This window comes from Choloepus didactylus, chromosome 20 (genome assembly GCF_015220235.1).
Source record: "Choloepus didactylus isolate mChoDid1 chromosome 20, mChoDid1.pri, whole genome shotgun sequence".
Classification (NCBI taxonomy): Eukaryota; Metazoa; Chordata; class Mammalia; order Pilosa; family Megalonychidae; genus Choloepus; species Choloepus didactylus.
Window position 1 is genome coordinate 58545667 of NC_051326.1, and position 16596 is coordinate 58562262.

Below are 16596 nucleotides of genomic sequence, written 5' to 3' on the forward strand. Positions count from 1 at the left end.
ATGCTTCTATTTGGCTCACATTTGAAGCATTAACATGCTAACACTATACTATGCCACACCACTCCAAATTTGATGCATGTTCTTAGAAAGCAGGGATCAGGTTACTTGCCATTTGTTACCCCAGCAGACAACACATTTGGCCCATAACAAGTTAACAGTTTTGAACATTAAAAGTGTAATTATAAACAGCCCATCTTGTCACTTGTTCACTCATTCAACAAACATTTGCCGAGCCTTACTTGCTAAGTGATAACTACTTGTACAATATTAGACCCGAAGGGGACATAAAAAAGATTTAAGAGACAGTCTCTTCCTGCTGAAGAGAATAAGGTGCTGTGGAAGCACACAGAGGGAGTGTATGGTAACAGCGGCTTTAATGGAGAGATATAAGTTGTCAAGAAGGAACCGCAGGAACACACCAGGCACAAAATGGAGATGTGGAATCATAGGGAGAGGAAATAAAATGTATATGGCATCAAGTACCCAGAGTATCTTCTGCAGATTAGCCCCAGGCGAAAACAATATAAAGTACAAGAAAAAAAATGCTATATATAGCAATTTGATAGTTATTCTATGTCTATTGAATCTATTTTTAAAAGTAGGCTTGTATTTAAGTACGACTTTTTTCCTCATTTCATACAAAGAAAAGAAATTTGCACTTGATTCAATGAGCTACAAATGCACTTCTGGAGATACAAGGTGTGCCTGGGAGTATAAAAAGTCACAAAAGACAAATATGAGAGATTTCCTTCTGGACTATCAATTTTACTTGATGTTCAGTAATTTTAAAACATTTTTGCATCAAAAATATTATAGAGTAGAATGAAATTCTCATAGGTTTGTTTTGGGAGCAAAACCAGTAATCCACACAGAACTACAGGTTGAATCCTCAATACACGTAGCCTCTATTAGCTAGGCAGGTGTTCACACCCTCTGCCTAGGTGCAAAGTTTAAAAAGCACTACTCCGGGCAAAATCAAACTACTGAAAAAGTTTAAGCAAGGAACAGACAAGATCACATTTGCATTTTAGAAAAATAGCTACAGATACCATCAGTTAACCTTATACAAAATTCTATGATACCAAGTATGGAAGTTTGGAGAATAATCTATTGAGATTCCAAACTATTTCCATCACCTCAAGCCAAAACTCAAACTCATTTAGCAGTAACTCCCCATTCCCCCCTCCCTCCCCGGTAACCACTATTCTATTTACTGGCTATAAGAATTTGCTTCTTCTAAGTATTTCATATAAGAGAAATCATACAATATTTGTCCTTTTGTGCCTGGTTTATTTCACTCAACACATCTTCAAGGCTCACTCACGTTGCCACAATGTACTAGACCTTCACTCTTTCACAGCTGAATATTTCGTTATATGGATATACCACGTTTTGTTTATCCCCTTATTTAGCCGAAGGACACCTGGGTTGCTTCCACCTTTGGGCTACCGTGAAAAATGCCACGACGAACAGTATTGTACAAATAGCTGTTTGAGTGCCTCTTTTAGTTCTTTTGGTTAAAAATCTGGGACTGGAATTGCAGGGATATATGCTAATTTTATGTTTAGCTTTCTGAGGAACTGCCAGTTTTCTACAGTAGCTGCCTTACTTTAGGTTTCCACCAACAAGGCAGGAGGGCTTCCTATTATGCCACATCCTCACCAATACTTGCTATTGTCAGTGTTTTATTAATTGGGTTGTCTTTTTGTTGTTGAGTTGTAGGATTTCTTTAAATATTCTTAACACTAAATCCTTATCAGATATATGGTTTCCAAATATTTTCTCCCATCCTGTGGGTCATCTTTTCACCTTGGAAGGATTTACTTCTGCCATTTAGCTATTTGTTTCTTATGTATTGTATGTTTCATGTTCCTTAATTACTGTCTTTTTTTGTATTTAGTTGCTTTTTTATAGTGTGCCATTTTGTTCCCTCCTTTCCTTTCCTCTACATTTTTTAGCTATTTTCTTAGTGATTCCCTTTGTAATTACAAGTAACATCTCAAACTAATAGAAATCTAGTTGACTAATACCAACCTAGTTTCAGTAGTATACAAACTTACCACTCCTATACACCTCTATCCCTCCCCCTTTATATTGTTATTTTCTCAGATTACATCTTTATACATTGTATGCCCACTAACACAGATTTTAAATGTTATTTAAGCTTATTATTATTTGCCTGTTAAGTCATGTGGGGGGGGGAGCAGTAACAAGCCAAATGTACAATAATAAGGATTTTGTATTTACTTATGTAGTTATCTTTACCAATGTTCTTTATTTCTTCTTTGGCTTTGAGGTATAGTCTAGTACCCTTTTATTTCAGTCTGAAGGACTCCTTTTAGCATTTCTTATAGGGCAGATCTTCTGGTAATGAACTCCCTCAGCTTTTGTTTATCTGTAACTATCTTGGTTTCTCCTGCATTTCTGAAGGATTAATTTTGCCAGATATAGAATTATTGGTTGACAGTTTTTCTTAAGGACTTTAAGTATGCCATCCTACCATATTATGGCCTCCATGGTCTCAGATGAGAAATCTGTGGTTAATCTTACTGGGGATTTCTTGTATGTAATCAGTTTTGCTTCTCTCTTGCTGCTTTCAAAATCTTCTGTCTCTGTATTCTGACAGTTTCACTCTAACCTGTCTTAGTGAGGCTCTCTTAGAGTCTATCCTGTTTGGAGTTTGTTGAGCTTCCTGGATGTGTACATTCATGTCTTCTATCAGATTTGGGAAGTTTTCAGCCATTATTTCTTCAAATATTTTTTCTGCCCCTTTCTCTCTCTAATCCTTCTGCGACTCCAATGATGTGTATATTAGTATGCTTGTGTCCCACATGTTCATGCTCTGTTCCTTTTTCTTCATAACTTTTTTCTTTCTGCTTCTCACATTGGATCATTTCAATTGCTTGTCTTCAAGGTCACTGATCCTTTCCTTCTCCCTGTTCAACTGTGCTGCGGAATCCATGCAATGAGTTTTCCATTTCAATAACTGTACTGTGCAGCTCCATAATTTGTTTCATTCCTTTTTGTAATTTCTATTTTTTCAGACAGAGTTTCCCTAATTTTCTTAAGTTCTTTGAACGTGGATTCCTTTAGCTCACTGAATGTATATGCAAGACAGGTGATTTAAAATCTTTCACTAATAGTTCTAAAAGTATGAGCTCCTCAGGGATGGTTTCTGGCAAATTCATTTTTTCCTGTGAATGGGCCATATTTTTCTGTTTCTTTGTGTGTTTTGCAATCTTTTCCAGAAATCTAGTTCTCTGTCTCCTTTGGGACACTAGGTTTGTTGCTGTTATCAAGGGATGGAGCTGTCAATCTGTGAATTTTCCAAACAATTTTTACTTCCAAATGGGCAATGCAAAGAGAAAAGAGGAAAACAAAAACATGTATTACCTCTTTAAGACTCCTCTGCTGTTTTCGCAAGGAGGTGGTGGTGGTGGTGGGTGGGCAGAATAACCGCCCTCAGAGCTAGCTCCCCAGTCATCTTAAGTCACTGATCAAAAGCAGTGACCAGTGATCAGACCACTCTCCCAGAGATTTTGGAGGCCTAGGTCCCAATTATAGCCTATCCTAGCACAAGTCCCCACTGCTGCCTGCCATGCAGTTGGTAGAAGGGGGTACACAGCTGCTACACAGAGGGCGAAATTCACCCTATTTACTGCTATTTACCAGCCCCTCCCACCAGCTCTTCCCTGGATATTGCAGTGTTCCACCAGACTCCAGAGTTTCCAAAAATAATTGATTCAGACAGTTCATGTAAGTTCAAAACTTGTTTTGGTAGAAAGACTGATTCCTGGAGCATCTTACTCTACTATCTCCCATAATCCATGCCTAAGTTTTCATATTTAAAAGCTGTTTTACATTGTGCTGGAAGTGCTAGCCAGGGCAATCCGGCAAGACAAAGAAATAAAAGGCATCCAAATTGGAAAAGAAGAAGTAAAACTGTCATTGTTTGCAGATGATATGATCTTATATCTAGAAAACCCTGAGAAATCGACGATACAGCTACTAGAGCTAATAAACAAATTTAGCAAAGTAGCGGGATACAAGATTAATGCACATAAGTCAGTAATGTTTCTGTATGCTAGAAATGAACAAACTGAAGAGACACTCAAGAAAAAGATACCATTTTCAATAGCAACTAAAAAAATCAAGTACCTAGGAATAAACTTAACCAAAGATGTAAAAGACCTATACAAAGAAAACTACATAACTCTACTAAAAAAAATAGAAGGGGACCTTAAAAGATGGAAAAATATTCCTGTTCATGGATAGGAAGGCTAAATGTCATTAAGATGTCAATTCTACCCAAACTCATCTACAGATTCAATGCAATCCCAATCAAAATTCCAACAACCTACTTTGCAGACTTGGAAAAGCTAGTTATCAAATTTATTTGGAAAGGGAAGATGCCTCGAATTGCTAAAGACACTCTAAAAAAGAAAAATGAAGTGGGAGGACTTACACTCCCTGACTTTGAAGCTTATTATAAAGCCACAGTTGCCAAAACAGCATGGTACTGGCACAAAGATAGACATATAGATCAATGGAATCGAATTGAGAATTCGGAGACAGACCCTCAGATCTATGGCCGACTGATCTTTGATAAGGCCCCCAAAGTCACTGAACTGAGTCATAATGGTCTTTTCAACAAATGGGGCTGGGAGAGTTGGATATCCATATCCAAAAGAATGAAAGAGGACCCCTACCTCACCCCCTACACAAAAATTAACTCAAAATGGACCAAAGATCTCAATATAAAAGAAAGTACCATAAAACTCCTAGAAGATAATGTAGGAAAACATCTTCAAGAACTTGTATTAGGCGGCCACTTCCTAGACTTTACAGCCAAAGCACAAGCAACAAAAGAAAAAATAGATAAATGGGAACTCCTCAAGCTTAGAAGTTTCTGCACCTCAAAGGAATTTCTCAAAAAGGTAAAGAGGCAGCCAACTCAATGGGAAAAAATTTTTGGAAACCATGTATCTGACAAAAGACTGATATCTTGCATATATAAAGAAATCCTACAACTCAATGACAATAGAACAGACAGCCCAATTATAAAATGGGCAAAAGATATGAAAAGACAGTTCTCTGAAGAGGAGATACAAATGGCCAAGAAACACATGAAAAAATGTTCAGCTTCACTAGCTATTAGAGAGATGCAAATTAAGACCACAATGAGATACCATCTAACACTGGTTAGAATGGCTGCCATTAAACAAACAGGAAACTACAAATGCTGGAGGGGATGTGGAGAAATTGGGACTCTTATTCATTGTTGGTGGGACTGTATAATGGTTCAGCCACTCTGGAAGTCAGTCTGGCAGTTCCTTAGAAAACTAGATATAGAGTTACCATTCGATCCAGCGATTGCACTTCTCGATATATACCCGGAAGGTCGGAAAGCAGTGACACGAACAGATATCTGCACGCCAATGTTCATAGCAGCATTATTCACAATTGCCAAGAGATGGAAACAACCCAAATGTCCTTCAACAGATGAGTGGATAAATAAAATGTGGTATATACACACGATGGAATACTACGCGGCAGTAAGAAGGAACGATCTTGTGAAACATATGACAACATGGATGAACCTTGAAGACATAATGCTGAGCGAAATAAGCCAGGCACAAAAAGAGAAATATTATATGCTACCACTAATGTGAACTTTGAAAAATGTAAAACAAATGGTTTATAATGTAGAATGTAGGGGAACTAGCAATAGAGAGCAATTAAGGAAGGGGGAACAATAATCCAAGGAGAACAGATAAGCTATTTAACGTTCTGGGGATGCCCAGGAATGACTATGGTCTGTTAATTTCTGATGGATATAGTAGGAACAAGCTCACAGAAATGCTGATATATTATGTAACTTTCTTGGGTAAAGTAGGAACATGTTGGAAGTTAAACAGTTATCTTAGGTTAGTTGTCTTTTTCTTACTCCCTTGTTATGGTCTCTTTGAAATGTTCTTTTATTGTATGTTTGTTTTCTTTTCAACTTTTTTTTCATACAGTTGATTTAAAAAAGAAGGGAAAGTTAAAAAAAAAAAAAAAAAAAGAAAAACAAGGAAAAAAAAAAAGATGTAGTGCCTCGTTGAGGAGCCTGTGGAGAATGCAGGGGTATTCGCCTACCCCACCTCCATGGTTGCTAACATGACCACAGACATAGGGGACTGGTGGTTTGATGGGTTGAGCCCTCTACCATAAGTTTTACCCTTGGGAAGACGGTTGCTGCAAAGGAGAGGCTAGGCCTCCCTATGGTTGTGCCTAAGAGCCTCCTCCCGAATGCCTCTTTGTTGCTCAGATGTGTCCCTCTCTCTCTGGCTAAGCCAACTTGAAAGGTGAAATCACTGCCCTCTCCCCTACGTGGGATCAGACACCCAGGGGAGTGAATCTCCCTGGCAACGTGGAATATGACTCCCAGGGAGGAATGTAGACCCGGCATCGTGGGACGGAGAACATCTTCTTGACCAAAAGGGGGATGTGAAAGGAAATGAAATAAACTTCAGTGGCAGAGAGATTCCAAAAGGAGCCGAGAGGTCACTCTGGTGGGCACTCTTACGCACACTTTAGACAACCCTTTTTAGGTTCCAAAGAATTGGGGTAGCTGGTGGTGGATACCTGAAACTATCAAACTACAACCCAGAACCCATGAATCTCGAAGACAGTTGTATAAAAATGTAGCTTATGAGGGGTGACAATGGGATTGGGAAAGCCATAAGGACCACACTCCACTTTGTCTAGTTTATGGATGGATGAGTAGAAAAATAGGGGAAGGAAACAGACAGACAAAGGCACCCAGTGTTCTTTTTTACTTCAATTGCTCTTTTTCACTCTAATTATTATTCTTGTTATTTTTGTGTGTGTGCTAATGAAGGTGTCAAGGATTGATTTAGGTGATGAATGTACAACTATGTAATGGTACTGTAAACAATCGGAAGTACGATTTGTTTTGTATGACTGCGTGGTATGTGAATATATCTCAATAAAATGAAGATTAAAAAAAAAAAAAAAAAGGAAAAAAAAAAGCTGTTTTAATACCTGAAACTACCAAACTCCAACCCAGCAGCAGTCTGGACTCCTGAAGACAATTATATAATAATGTATATTACAAGGGGTGACAGTGTGATTGTGAAGACCTTGTGGATCACACCCCCTTTATCTAGTGTATGAATTAGTGGAGGAATGGGGATAAAAACTAAAGGACAAATGGGGTGGGATGGGGGGATGATTTGGGTGTTCTTTTTTCACTTTTATTTTTTATTCTTGTTCTGGTTCTTTCTGATGTAAGGAAAATGTTCAGAGATAGACTGTGGTGATGAACGCATAACTATGTTATCATACTGTGGACAGTAAATTGTATACCATGATGATTGTATGGTGTGTGAATGTATTTCAATAAAACTGAATTTAATAAAAAAAAAAAAGACGTTTTAAATATTCAAATTAAAATGTTTTTTTTCAAAAGAGCCTGAAGCCCAAGTTAAAAAAAAGAAAACAAAAAACCCATAAAAACAAACCTAATAATTGAATAAAATTACGTAATGAAGCCCAGAAGTTTATACATTAGAAAAGTGGCTAGTATCAAAATTGTGACTTGAATTCCAGAAAGTTGCTAGGCCAGGAGAGTGGCAATAGAGTTCACGAAGAGCCAAAATACCATAGGCAACCATAAAAACAAATATTTCTTCAGCACCACCACAATCTTTATTGGAAAAAGAACTGAAGGATTACCATAAGAATTTCTTCTCCTCAACACCACCAATACAACTTTCTAATAGTAGTTTATCAAAATAAATCTAAGAAACTCTTTTTTCTCTAAGACCATTTGTATATGCCATGGAAGACTTTCCAACTTATTAAAAAAAACATTTTTATGGACTGAATTGAAGGTTCTGGGGGGAGTGGGGCAAATAGTGAGGTAGCCACAGAAAGTTCACTTATTTCTAGATCTCAAACCAACTTTCATACTCATCACTATCTTGAAAAACAAAACGAAACAAAACAAACGAGAGTATTCTGAGATACACTATCAAAGAAGGCAAACCCAGCATTTATGAGAGAATTACCACTCTGCTTATACCCATATCAAGGAACTATAATGTAAAATAAAATGTCCCTCACTTTTCTGACTCCCACAGGTGAGTCAGTCAAGATCTCAAAAAGATGTCAGTATTAGTCAAGGCGTTATTTATGATCACACACAAAAAAGTTACTCAGCACCCTTTAACATCTAGTATTTTTTTCAAATGTGGTAGAAGTCTGGTAGCAGAGGCTGAGAAATGCCTGACTAGATAAGGGCTTGGGATGAGAGTAGAAAAACGAGAAACTTAGATTTTAGCACTAATCCCTCATGAGTCACAAATGCCCAATATGGGAGCTGTTCGCAATGACTTCATTGCACTTACTCACAGGCACACTTTCCTTCCAAGGATTCTGAAATAATGCTAAACAGCTATTTCATTAAGTAAGTACACAGCAACTTAGGAGCTAACTGTAAATTTTCCTCTCTAAAATTACTAACTTGGGTTACTAGTTCACACAGAGCCATTACATATGATTTACAGGGTTGGGCTTTTACAAAGTGACAAGGTGCATTACTTCCAACCTAGAGTTTCAGCCAGGTATCATGGTTCTTTTTCAGATGCCACTAGCTCTCTGTGAAGGAAACAACAGGTACAGAATAATTGTCTTTCCATATGCTATCAGCAGTAGTGACTCTATTTTATTCCAATTAAAAGACATAATGGATTCTGCTTCGTGTTTTATCAAAACAATCATGGCTGTAGGTGGTATTGTTAATACAACATAAGCTATAAATACTTAAGATATATAGCCTACTTGTACAACTTAAATTATTTTTAAAAACACAGAAGACAGATTGGAGAGGGAAAAAAACCAAACCAACAAGTGGCTCCTTAAGTAAGATAATCTTTCCAAATAACAGTAATGGTAAAATGTTAGAAAGTTCTGAGAAAACCAGTTAACATGTACACAGGTGAAGTTCCCCACTAATTTCTCCTGTACACTATTCTTGTCAATTAAGTGGTAAACTCCTCCTTTTAAGTTCTTCAATCAGTATTTTTATGATCTTGGGAGGCTTGGAAGGCTAAGATCAAGGTTCTCTCCAGGGCTGAGTATCATCTGACTGAGGGGTAGAATGCAATTAGTGCATTACTTTTTGAGAATTTGAGAGAATTGTAAGCGGTCAATATACTACCCCAAATTACAATATGAACTAGTAACTGATGACACTCTAAACCAAAGAAACTCTAACATGAGGGAAGTCAGAGAAAAGAATAGTTGTTTAATGCTGAAGGACCTTAGAATAATGCTTAAACTCAAAATAGGAAGGGAATACTAATAAAGACTACACCATAAAAGCTGTAGAGAACTATATAAGAAACGAAACTGTCAAGAAATACTGAGGCAAATTTAGAACAGTAACTATTCACCCTCCCCCATGTCTTAGAAAAAAACGCTAATAATATTTCTCTAACTACATAATGAAACCACTATGATCTTAAAAAAGTCTTCCACTCTCAGAAATTACTGTTCTACTTTAAGTATACTACCTTGGGTTAAATCTCACAAGGGATTTGTTGCTTTAACTAAGAAGGCAACAAATTACTCAAGACTTGATCCAAGTTGTTCAAATACCAACATCAATCATCTACTGAAATATTTTCTATCATTAATAAAATGAATATACTGAACAGCTAATTGAACCTGCATTATTTAAAACTGTTACTGATTTAGAACTGTTAGAGGACTAAGAATCCAAGAATGGTAAACCCTGACCCTCCACTGTGATGCCCAATTAAGTTGTGTTAATGATCTAAGGGCTGAAGTAAAAAATTTCAGATAGAGGAAAACCAAATGACCAATGTGACTGACTCCATGGGCTGCCTGATGAAGCTGACATTACTTTGCAGACAACATCAGCCAGAACTCAAACTCAAGTTGCAAGAACTAAATCACACCCTTACTTTCTTTTATCTTCAAGGTTAAAACTTTTCACTTAAGCCTACAAGATATTCCAAACCTCTACAAAGAAACAAAATCAATTTGGCAACAAAATAAGCTAGAGAGGAGTGACTGTTTGCCCCAGACCATCCCTGTTTAAACCTACTGTCCCAGTATAATTATTAATGCTATCATTTTTCATCCTTAGAAATATCCGTTTGCATATTAATCATCCTGCAGATAAGGAATTAACATTACAATTCAGAGTGTTATTTCAATACTTAGAAGATGAAGAGACTTCTTGTTGTGTCATTTAATGTTCAGATAAAAGTATCTACAAATACTAATGAAATACAAATATTTTTAAATGCTCTGTTAGGCCCTAAAGGTGCTAAAACTTTTTAAGGCATGCACTGAGAAATACATGTCACACCATGTTTTACTTTAAGCAATTCTCTGTTTTTAACAAAAGTCACCAATATATCAAATGAACAGATACTAATTCAGACAACCAACTGTGATTAATGTTATCAATGCCAAAAAATAATCAAGCAACTTCAGTAATGATAGTTAACTTTTAAAGCTTTTACTCTTTTCTTTTTTACTTTGCTGCCTCCTCCCCACATTCAGTTATCTTTTTTTAGGTTTGAAAAAAAATCAGATACGTCTACTAAAGTGCTCTTCAGCATACCAACAAAGAAAAGGTAACTTCACATTTTATTACAGATGTGCAGATATTTTGCTTAGTGCAGAGATATATACACCTCATCAGTAACATTTAAGAGTACACCGTAAAAGCATAATTTTTAGAATAACCAAAAGAATGGATTTTAAACAAGAAGGGGATTATAAACAAAACTAACCTACATAAAAGAAATAATGTTAGCTGTATCTTGTGGAGAATGTGAACCAAGATTATACATTTTTATCAATACTGTCAAGTTTCAGTTGAACTGGCTGAAAAAAGAATGCACCAATCATCTCACATTCAAATACATCTTATCCACTTGAAATGCTTCCCTTGAGTCTGTCTTTCAAACAGCAACTTTAACTTGTAAAGTTCCTCAACAACTTGAACTTGACATAACCAAGCCACAGGCAAAAAGGATCAATTACTATCTTTTAAGATCTTCTTTCCCCCTTACTAGATTAAAAAACAAAAACAAACAAACAAACAAACAAAAAAACAACTAGCTGGTATTGTAATGTGCCAACAAAGGAAAGAGGTAACATTTCAGAAGCAGTGACATTAGACAATAGGTACTGCAAAATCTATACTGTTAAATACAGAAACCATTAGCTGTTGAGCACTGGAAACGTGGTTAGTATGAATGGAGATGTGCTGTGAGTGTAAAATACACCTCGATTTTGAAGACTTAATATGAAAAAATATACATATAAAATACCTCATTTATAATTTTTACACTGATTACATGATGAAAAAATATTTTTAATACATTGGGTTAAATAAAATACATTATTAAAATTAATTTCACCTTATATGGCTACCAGAAAATTAAAAATTATACCTATAGCTCATATTATTTCTAATGGAAAGCACTGGTAAGTGAATATGTAACACAGGTAGGTGAGCTGGTGTAGTGGTTCTCAAGATTTGTTAACAAACTACTCCCTTTTTTATAATGCCTCCTTAATTATCTTAAAATGAAATTTGCAGATAATGTATCCATACACAACAAATACACATTAAGGTACTAAAACATAAGGGAGAAATAAAAGGAAAGTAATTTATAATAAAACAATATGTATTACAATATGCAAATGGTTACATGCATAAGACATAATATTGTCAGATATTTGCCTCTAAGACTCAAATTTCTGATGACTCAAATATCATGAATTGCCTTTGATGTCAGTGACAGACATTTCAAAAACAGGCTCTCTCTCTCTCTCTCTAAGCCAAACTGCAAATAAACTCATTACTCTCCCCCACCCTCTACGTGGGACGTGACTCCCAGGGATGAGCCTGGTCCTGGCTTCGTGGAATTGGCAATACCTTCGTGACAAAAAGGGGGAAAAGAAATGTAACAAAATAAGGTTTCAGTGACTTAAGAGATTTCAAAGAGAGCCAAGAGGTCATTCTGGAGGTTACTCTCATGCAAGCTTCAGCCAGATATTACAAATTGCCACAGTATGCCAAGCCCCAACAAACAGTATTCCTGAAAACCCTAAAGAAAACTCAGGGCTAAGTAGGAAGACTCTATAAAAGTTTTCCTTATTAATAATAGTTTATTTTCCAAAAACCTAAAACTTCCAAATTGTTCTTATGCCAGATAAGCCCTGAAATTTAGAGGTACCAGTCTCTCCCAGAACATTAACCAGCTGCATTCCCATATCCCATAGTGTTGACACCCCTTTTCAACATGAAGACATTAGAATAGTCACTGCCCAAATATCCCTGAAGACTGAGAAAATGATCAAACGTGAAGGAGGAGTTGTAACAAAAGTTAGGATTTAACAAATGATTATGACTACTGAATCATTATACAGATATTTCTTTTTAGTTTCTAGTGTATTAGAAAAGCCAGAAGGAAATACCTGAAATTGTGGAACTGTAATCCATACTGTGATGGTTGGGTTTATGTGTCAACCGGGCCAGATGGTGCCCAGCTGTCTGGTCAAGCAAGCACTGGGCCTACCTGTTGCTGTGAGGACATTTCGTGGACTTAAATCATCAGTTTGATGATTCCATCTATGGCTGACGACATCTGCAGTCAGCCAAGAGCATCTTCTATCTTCCACAATGAGAAGGCTAATCCAATCAGCTGAAGGCTTTTAAGGGTGGAGGTGTGAACTTCAGTAGCCAGAAGAAAACTTGTGTCTCTAGTTCAGTCTGCCAGCCTCTCCTGGGGAACTCATCAAAGACCTTCATCGGAGTGGCAGCTTGCAGTCTGTCCTAAGGAATCCGGACTTCTGCATCACTAAAGTTGCGTGAGACACTTTTATAAACTCTCATACTACTTAAAGATAGCTCCTGTTGGTTCTGATTCCCTAGAGAATCCTAATACACATACTATACTTTGAAATTTGCTCTGTAACTACCTGTTAAACTTATTTTGAAATTTATCACTTTTCTGTATATATCTTATATTTCACAATTTAAAATGTTTAAAAAAAATAATAATAAAGGTCAGGCCACAAACATAACACAGTACAATCAACCTTCCCTCGATTTTTACAGGGAGTTGCATTCCTGGTTAATTCTGTATATATTAAAACCACAGGGAAAAGAAAGCCGAACCCTTTGTGGTTTAATGTAAAACCAAAGTAGGTTTTAAACTCAACTGTAAATAAGTTTTTCATCTAAATGAACAGGAAGCTGGACAATTCATTAAACAGGGCTACATCTGTATTCATTAAGGAATGTCTGGCATCACTGACCGCCATCTACTCAATGTCAGTTGCCCCCCCCCCAATGTGTTCAGAAACACTGGGTCAAAAGTATATACAAAAGTGCTATGACACATCCAAAGAGGAAATTATTTTTTTAAGGAATTGGAAGAGTTTTTCCTAAGAAGGTATCAAATGAGCTGTGTCTTAAAAGGGTAAACAGGATTTTATTCACAGAAAGGGGGGTGGGGGCTCCAAGAAAGATAAAAGACAAGAAAATTCTTAAAAGCAACCAGAAAATGACACACTATCCACAAAAGAAGAAATAATGTCAAAAAAGAAGAAATAATGGCATGACTGATAGCTGATTTTTCATTAGAAAACAATCAAGTATCTTCAAAGTGCTGAGAAAAACAACGGCTAGCCAGAATTCCATATCCAATTCGACTACCATATAGATACAAAATAAAAACATTTCCAGACAAAAAAACAATTTGCCACTCACAATTCTTTACTGAAAGAACTTTTTTAGGGTGAAAAGGAAATAATGGAAGAGAAGATCACCCATTGGAATATTTACACATTTACAGTTACTAAAATTTTGAGTAACTGAAAAATTCCTGGTTAAAATCCGTGAACAGTTTCTAATTATATTAACAGAATTATTAAAAGATGCTGAATAAGAATACTTATGTGGTACCTCAGGTTTGCATAGAGGGGATAATATATTTTAAGGTGACCAAGAAGCATAAAAGTTCTTTCATATTGTAGCCCTCTCTCTCTATAACTGAGCCATCTCGACAGGTGAACTCGCTGCCCTCCCCGCTACGTGGGACCCGACTCCCAGGGGTGTAAATATCCCTGGCAATGCAGAGTATGACTCCCGGGGATGAATGTGGACCCGGCATCATGGGACTGAGAGGATCTTCTTGACCAAAAGGGGGATGCAAAATGAGACGAAATAGTTTCAGTGGCTGAGAGATTTCAAATGGAGTCGAGAGGTCACTCTGGTGGACATTCTTATGCACTATACAGATAACACCTCTCAGGCTTTAATGTATTGGAATAGCTAGAAGTAAATACCTGAAACTACCAAACTCCAACCCAGCAGTCTGGACTCCTGAAGACAATTAGATAATAATGTAGATTACAAGGGGTGACAGTGTGATTGTGAAGACCTTGTGGATCACACCCCCTTTATCTAGTGTATGAATTACTGGAGGAATGGGGATAAAAACTAAAGGACAAATGGGGTGGGATGGGGGGATGATTTGCGTGTTCTTTTTTCACTTTTATTTTTTATTCTTGTTCTGGTTCTTTCTGATGTAAGGAAAACGTTCAGAGATAGATTGTGGTGATGAACGCATAACTATGTTATACTGTGGACAGTGGATTGTATATCATGGATGATTGTATGGTGTGTGAATGTATTTCAATAAAACTGAATTTAATAAAAAAAAAAAAGTTCTTTCATATTAAGTACATGCAAAGGACTGAGTTGGCTATCAAATCAAAGATGCATTAAGAGTCCAAAGTTGTTTTAGAGGATTCTCTCAATTTTTCAGGATACTTATGTTTTTCTTTTCTTTGAGCTGACAAGTATCTGCCTTTAAGACTGCAGTTTTGAAATTCTGACAACTCAACCATGATAATTTGTTACCAGGAGGAAATGTTCCCTTAGTATAACCAAGTGTTCTAGTTTGCTAATGCTGTCAGAAGGCAAAACACCAGAGATGGATTGGCTTTTATAAAGGGGGTTTATTTGGTTACACAGTTACAGTCTTAAGGCCATAAAGTGTCCAAGGTAGCACATCAGCAATCGGGTACCTTCACTGGAGGATGGCCAATGGCGTCCGGAAAACCTGTGTTAGCTGGGAAAGCACGTGGCTTGTGTCTGCTCCAAAGTTTTGGGCTCGAAATGGCTTTTTCCTGGGACATTCCTCTCTAGGCTGCAGTTCCTCAAAAATGTCACTCTCGGTTGCTCTTGGGGCATTTGTCCTTTCTTAGCTTCTCCAGAGTAAAAGTCTGCTTTCAACGGCCATCTTCAAACTGTCTCTCATCTGCAGCTACTCTCTCAGCTTCTGTGCATTCTTCAAAGTGTCCCTCTTGGCTGTAGCAAGCTTGCACCTTCTGTCTAAGCTTATACAGTACTCCAGTAAATTAATTCAGACCCACCCTGAATGGGTGGGGCAACACCTCCATGGAAAGTATCCAATCAGAGTTATCACCCACAGTTGGGTGGGATGCATTTCCATGCAAACAACCTAATCCAAACGTTCCAATTTAATCCCCACTAATACGTCTCAAGATTGCATCAAAGAACATGGCTTTTTCTGGGGGGCATAATATATACAAAATTGGTACACCAAGGATCCCAAATATTTCAAGAGCTCATCGTCCATTTAAAGTAACTGAACAGACATGAGTTCGCTTGTGATATTTACTGGTATGGATTTAACCAATATATGCGCATCAATGATTCACAAATACTGATACACCTGGCTTCAAATCTGGGCCTTAACTATTCGGATGATTTACTTTTTAGCACCATGCCTCAGTTTCTCCATCTATAAAATAGGATTAATGAACAGTACCTACTTCACAGGATTATCGTGAAGATTAAATGAATACAAATTCCTTAGAACACTGCCTGATAACCTTCATTCATCATTCACCACCAGAACTCATTCTCTTAAGCACCAGACCAAGTGCTCCTAAATATACATTGCCAGCTGGATGTATCACCGGGACTTTAAACTCTATGCATTAAAAAACAAAACCACTAAACTTACTTTCCTAAAATACTCTACTGTTGATTCTCTTCCTGCTCGATTTTCTGTCTTAGGAAAAGTACTCAACAACCCTAGTAACAAACCTGCATGCCAGCCTAATGCTTCCTCTGGCCTCGCTATTCCTGCCTCCCCTGTTTACTCAATTACTTGATTCTACCTCTCAATCTCCCTCACATCAATCTACCTCTCTCATACTCTACGCAAAAAATTTAAGTTTAGTCTGACTTCAACTTTAGCCTCAATTAATACAACAGGCTCTTCATTACTGTCCCTGATCTACTCCACCCCATCTTGTCCCATCAGCTTTGGCAGTGCAGCAAAACATTACCTTTCTAAAATTAATCACCCCCAGTTTTAAAACTTTTGCAATGGTTCCCCTACCATATTCAGGATAAAACCCAAACACCACACTCATTCACTCAGCATGGAAGGAGTCCTTCACAATCTGGCATCTGTTCAACCCTTCAGTCTCATTCCTCAT

The 16596-nt window shown here is 37.1% G+C and overlaps 1 protein-coding gene across 1 annotated transcript in view; it reads right to left on the bottom strand.

The window, feature by feature from the left end:
• Positions 1–16596, bottom strand: part of YWHAQ (tyrosine 3-monooxygenase/tryptophan 5-monooxygenase activation protein theta) — a 41075-nt gene that overhangs the window by 6271 nt on the left and 18208 nt on the right. The gene's annotated exons all lie outside the window — the stretch shown is intronic.